Source organism: Culex pipiens, chromosome 2 (assembly GCF_016801865.2).
Source record: "Culex pipiens pallens isolate TS chromosome 2, TS_CPP_V2, whole genome shotgun sequence".
Taxonomy (NCBI): Eukaryota; Metazoa; Arthropoda; class Insecta; order Diptera; family Culicidae; genus Culex; species Culex pipiens.
This window is the reverse complement of record NC_068938.1, coordinates 120,180,387-120,187,323: the sequence shown is the minus strand read 5'-3', so window position 1 is coordinate 120,187,323 and position 6,937 is coordinate 120,180,387.

The window sequence follows — 6,937 nt, the reverse complement described above, 5'->3', positions numbered from 1 at the left end:
ATGAAAACATTTTTATAACACTCACTTCAAATGTTTGAAATTTGTTTTGTTATAAGCATTTCAAGTAAAAAAATGAAAAATAATATATTCTTGTAAGTTGGACTATTTTGGACAAGCATTAAAGTCATTACTTGCTGAAAAAATTGGGACACACTGGGTAAAATGGATCGGTTATTTAAGGCATGACTTTGATCAAAATTTTGAATATTCTTTTGGTTTCGTATTGACAATTTCATAAATGATTAAGCTGAAATTGGCATATATTGATGAGTGAAAACAGTTTCAATAACATTTTGGTTAAAGTTTTTTTTAATGCAGAGGCAAAACGTTTTTGTAGAAAAGATTGTTTGGAAAAATCTCAGGAGCTGTCGTCATTACGATTTGAGGCAAGGTTTTAACCAACTTCTGTGGCCATCATATCGGCCGGCTACGTTTCGTATGAACCGTTGCTCGGTTCGGTTCACATTATCCTGCCGTGCAGATCTGGTCTTGCAACAACATGCAGCAAAAGCAGCAGCAGCAGCATCATCATCAAAGGTAGTTATTTAGGGTCGACCGTTCATTTTGTACAGCTCGAGCTCTGGTCTTGTCTTACTACAGGTCCCCAGGTTCACATTGGTTGTGGTGGTGGTAAACGAGGAAATCTTGATAGTGCTGAGCCCGAAAGAGTCGCACAATATGTTGTTGGTTGGCTGGTTGGCCGTTTCTTGCCGAGGTCCATCAGGGTACCACAACCCAATATCCGAGAGAGGCGTGGTATTACACGATCAAGGTGACTTCTTCATTGCCTTCTTTATAGCGGCTACTGCTTTGTGCAACCAAGTGCTTCTTGCAAACTTTTTTTTTCGTTGCTTTGTTGGTGCTTCCCCACGGCTTTATCGTAACATTTCAATAATTTATGAGTTTCAATGTTTTAGCCAGAGCACAATAGCGTGTTTTCTTTATCCTCATATTCAGAAGATTTGTTGTACAACAACAGTAAAAGCAACAACTGATAAACTCCGGGCAGATATGTTGGAATTTAGTTCTTCCTCTTTGGCTTGAATGGTGGTGCGCAATTTTTGAGTTCATTCACAACATTTGGAAGCCCATCCTCTTTTAAATTATTCATTCAGTTCTTCGTTTAGCTGCTGAGTTTTTAGTTGACGAAAGAATTAGATTTGAGCAAACTTTGTTTGGACTTAAGGTATTCCTTAGAAACACGTGAAATTTGAATTTACCAGCAATATTAAGATAGGGTCAAATGGTTTTACTCCAATGTTTGTACAGCTAGTGCGGTTCGGCTCTTCTACAAATTGTATGCAATTTTTAGATTGTATGCAACAGCGAAGAAGCACCCTTATTCAACACACAAAGTCTGGAGGAAAAAACATTCGGCCCTACACTCAAAATTCAAATTCGCGAGAATCGTTCCCTCGAAATTTATTGAGGGCCCAAAGCCAAAATCGATAGAATAATGCTACCAACTCACACCATCAAAACAAATGTGTTCATTTCATAATTGATACAATAAATCTTAGCTTAGAGCGTCCAATTTCCCGTCCTGGGAAAAAAATTCCCGGGAATTCCCGGGATTGCCCGAAAAAAATATTTCCCGTTTCCCGGGAAATTTGTAAATTTCCCGGGAATTCCCGAAATTCAAGCGGAAGTATACATTTTCTTAAAATTTTTGAACTATTTTTTGAAATTGCTCTGAAAAAATAATAAATGAACAAACTCAACATGATTTTGTTCAATTACATGTATTGTTTGGTTTCAGTATAATTCATCAGATTAACAGAAATTATGATATCAAAATTATTTCTGATAATATTATTTTTTGATGCTACAGGGAATAGATCTTGCTTAATGAGTATTAAATTATTAGAATTAGGTAAGCTTTAAACAGATTGATGATATTTCATCAAAACAATATTAACTCCTTACCTACAAATTAAAATTGAGATTTTTTTACGTGTTTGCTTACTATGATCAAATGAGATTATAATCGATTTTTTGCAAAAAGAATTAATTCAATTGATCGAATACCTAGTACTAAAAAATACAATTTGAAGTAAAAGAATGAAAAAAATAGAAGACTTTTTGTGGAATGATGTTAATTTATCGTATAATTTAAATCATGTTGCATAATCATACAAAAAAAAAAATCATTGAAAAATTACTTTCTATTGTTTGTTCTCAAAAATGCAAAAATATATTCAAAGCTTGCTTCAAATTTTTGTAAAAATTGGGTTGTTTGGAGTAAAATCAACATCTAAGTATCTTTGAAAAATTAAAGGTGCACGTGTTTCTGGGGACCCCAAAGTTCATGCTTTCCTTCGAGTTGAGCCTGCATAGTCATTTTCAGTTTCATACTGAAAGTAAGTTAAAAATGTAGCTTTCTATAAGTTATCATTTAAATGAAATATCTTGTCACTTATGATTCAAATGGTAAAAACATTGTCACATGTTTTTAAAAAACGAAAGTGACAGCTTTCACAGTAAGAAACTGATGAATTAATTAAAATTAAATCTCTCCACCTTTACGGTCCGATCAGTTGAAATACGGACAATACATGAAAAAAACTAAAATGTTCGAATAATAAAAAATTCAAAACTGATTCAAAATAATAAATTAATGTTTGCTAAATTGCTTTTCGTTTCATTTCTATACCTATGAAAGATTACTTTATTTTTAGATTTGATTTTACTATTAAGAATTTCATGATTACTCTTCTTACCAGCATCTTCTTAAAACAAGCATAAAGTGATGAACCTTATGCGGCTTTTGGATCCCAGGTACCACCAGCGCGATTATACGCTACTATACAGTATGATTTTACAAAAGGGTCCCTTTGCGCTGGTCGGTGGTGTCTTTTACTACGGTACGGCTGACTGCTGGACTGAGCTGGGTGCCCATCATCCATCCTGCCAATCCAGAGCCATTATCTACCGTGAACCTGTTCGTTAAAAAAAACGCGGTATTAAAACGTGATGTTGCTGCATAAAGTTTGCTGTTTTGATATTTTTTATATATATTTTCCAAGTTTCATCGAACGATGATTGTTACCGATTATCCAACGAGAAAGGCACAACGATTTACTGGTGCGTTTCCATTCATTCATTCCACAATGATCGAGGATCATGTAAGGGATTGGGAGTTCTAGTAGAACAGCTCCCAGAATTCAAGAAACAGTTGACATGAATTAATTTAATTTTGTTATTTGTGGAGGTGTTCGATACACCTGATACGATACAATTTAAGCGTTTTTGATTTTTTTTAATTATACTTAAAAATTAGTATGTTTTTGCTACAAATCTAAATCAGTAAAATGGAAAATGATGTGATATATTATAAGCATTTAACAAGAGATTTAAATTAGGTTTCACAAGCGAAAATCGTTTAAAAGAAATCCGCTATTTTTTTTGGCTCGATTTCGATTGTATTTTTCAGACCAAACCGCACAGTGGTCGGAAACGCAAATTTAGCAGGAATAATTTATTTCCGCTTCAGGCCGAGCCACGTAGCCCAGTGGTAACGCTTCCGCCTCGTAAGCGGTAGATCGGGGTTCAAATCCCGGCTCGGACCAACACAACTGGTGATCTTTTCTCTTCTGGAATCGATTGCTTAGTAAAGGGAAGGTAGTGTATCGTCACAAACTGGACCTTGTCACGACACCTTAGGGAGGCGACCTATGGAATGTTAACATTAACCTTAACATGTTAACATTAAGTTGAGAATGCAACTGCCACTGAATCCGCTTTGTAAATGCCGGCCCCGATACTCTTCACGGGTGTTCCCCTCAGGAACTGGGAAAGATTTACTTTTTTCAGGGATGCATTTTCAAGCTTCGGTGTCTAAGAAGCATTTGTTAAAAATTAAATTCTACATCTTTTGGTCAAAACGATATTAGGGTGGTCCAACAATTTCTAATATTTTCAAAAACTATCTTCGCTTCTAGATGAGATAGAGGTATACTTTCTTCAACAGTACTGTAGTACTAGCCATTTCAAACAACTTTGTCGAAGACTTCAAATCTCTATCTCTTAATCTGATCATTCTACAGCATTTTATATGAAAAGCAGTAGGGTGGCCCATCAAAAAAGTGTTTTTATTGCGTATCTTTTTTGTATTATTTTTGGCAATTTTGGTGTCTTGGGGACATATTTAGAGCATAAAAATACGCGTCTTTTGAAATGCCAACGAAGTTGCTAGGTCATTTTGGTAAAAAGTTACAGCGTTTTTAAAGTTTTTAATAGGCCTTTTTCAAATGTTTGTATCTTTTCGAGGGGGACACAATACAAAATACGCCCCGCGGTGCATCTGAAAGCTCAAAACTTCTTCTTTAATATGAATATAAAATCTCAAAAGGGTTTTTCCTAAACCCAAGTTACAGCGATTTAAAAATGGTCATTTTATGAGATTTTGTACCATGCTCTATGAGGAAATTTACATGAATATCGCATTAATCAGTATCAAAACTGCTCTCAGTGAGCTCAAATGCAGGTAAAATTGATTTGTGGACAAACGTGGTCTAACCTGGTTTTTATGGCAACTAGGGTGGTCTTGGATGAACTAGGATGGTTCATATTCGTTCACTCTTATAAGATATGTTTGTTTTAAATTCGCATAGAAAGAAAAATAAAAAAAACATTTAAAATTAAAATTAAACCTGTTTTAAATAGTTAAGCAGCTGAGGATATGATATCTCATTAGGGTGGCTCAAATTAATTAGAAAATAAAAAGATTAATGATTTTATTATTTCTCTACGTATAATTTGTATGCCAATACGAGGATCCTTTTCCAATTTATATCTTTATACCTAAAAATGCAAATTCATTATTTTCGGTACATTTAATTAAAAAAATAGTACCAGATTTTACAACAAAACCTGACCACTAGCCTAAAAGATATTTCCCAACAAATATAACAAATTTTCAGAAATAAAATAAGAGTTTTGGGAAATCAACTTCAATCAACTTCTAATATCAATTTCTAAAGTGTGCATTTTTCCCTGAAACTATTTTTAAGGGTTCAAATCATAACCTACCACTTTTTTAAGACGCTAAATCGATAAGAAAATGTATCATGTTTACGAATATTCACATTCCCATTTTGTATGGGCAAAATTGTATGAAGCTTTGTATGGAACAACTAATGATGCAAAATGGCACCCTTAAACACAGTAAATGCATGGAAAGTTTTATCCTATTAAAAAAACACAAATAAAAGTCGATTGACGAAAACGTAGTGAAATAATAATATGTTAAAATACATTTTTTAACGTATAAAATCTTTAATCTTTTTATTTGCTAATTCATTTGAGCCACCCTAATGAGATATCATATCCTTAGCTGCTTTACTATTTAAAACAAATTATGTATTTAAATTTCAAATGTTTTTTTTTTAATTTTTCTATCTATGCGAATTAAAAAAACATATTTTATAAGAGTGAACGAATATGAACCACCCTAGGTCATCTAAGACCACCCTAGTTGCCATAAAAACCAGGTTCGACCACGTTTGTCCACAAATCAATTTTACCTGCATTTGAGCTCACTGAGAGCAGTTTTGATACTGATTAATGCGATATTCATGTAAATTTTCTCATAGAGCATGGTACAAAATCTCATAAAATGACCATTTTTAAATCGCTGTAACTTGAGTTTAAAAAAAACCCTTTTGAGATTTTATATTCATATTAAAGAAGAAGTTTTGAGCTTTCAGATGCACCGCAGGGCGTATTTTTTTGTGTCCCCCTCGAAAAGATACAAACATTTGAAAAAGGCCTATTAAAAACTTTAAAAACGCTGTAACTTTTTACCAAAATGACCAAGCGACTTCGTTGACATTTCAAAAGACGCGTATTTTTATGCTCTAAATATGTCCCCAAGACACCAAAATTGCCGAAAATAATACAAAAAAGATACGCAATAAAAACACTTTTTTGATGGGCCACTCTACTGCTTTTCATATAAAATGCTGTAGAATGATCAGATTAAGAGATAGAGATTTGAAGTCTTCGACAAAGTTGTTTGAAATGGCTAGTACTACAGTACTGTTGAAGAAAGTATACCTCTATCTCATCTAGAAGAAAAGATAGTTTTTGTAAATATTAGAAATTGTTGGACCACCCTAATATCGTTTTGACCAAAAGATGTAAAATTTTATTTTTAACAAATGCTTCTTAGACACCGAAGCTCGAAAATGCATCCCTGAAGCGGAAATAAATTATTCCTGCTAAATTTGCGTTTCCGACCACTGTGAACCGTAAGCAAATTGGGGTTTTTATACATTTTTCCGATTGTACAATACAAATTTCACCTTCGAGTATCTAGCTTGTGGAACGAGGTTTTCAAAAATATGTAACGTGAAATTAGCCATATACATTTCTTTTAGCTAGGGTACGTTATCCATTAGTGGACCCCTTTCCTATAGTGGACCCTCTGAAGGTTCTTTGATGAAAAATTCAATACAGTCACAATTTCAAGCGTGTTTGTGTCTATCAATCTTATATTTGGCATGTTCAGCATAATTTAAAACAATGTTAACTGGCATTGCATTGTCCTTTTCGCCAAAATAAGTGTTAGAGTTCGACATCTGAAATCAGCCATGGCCACTAGCATTTTCACAACAAAACAGCTGATTGAATTAACTGTCTAATCATTTTGGAACTGATAATTTCACTTCAGTAAGTCGAAATAAAGTTTCATAATGTTTAAACTGTGTATTTAAGCAAAAGTTTTTCTTAAACATACAATAAATGCTTGTTGTAATCAACTTAACTGCATATGTTTTCAATCATGAGCATAAATATAGGCAAAAAAATAAAAAAAATATAAAAATTTAAATAACAAGCCATAGTCTTCACATTTAAATGAAAAAAGTGTTTTAAGGGGAAGTTGAACGCGCGAGAATCCGTTTTTTTCCTGCCACTGCGCAACGACATGCGGGAG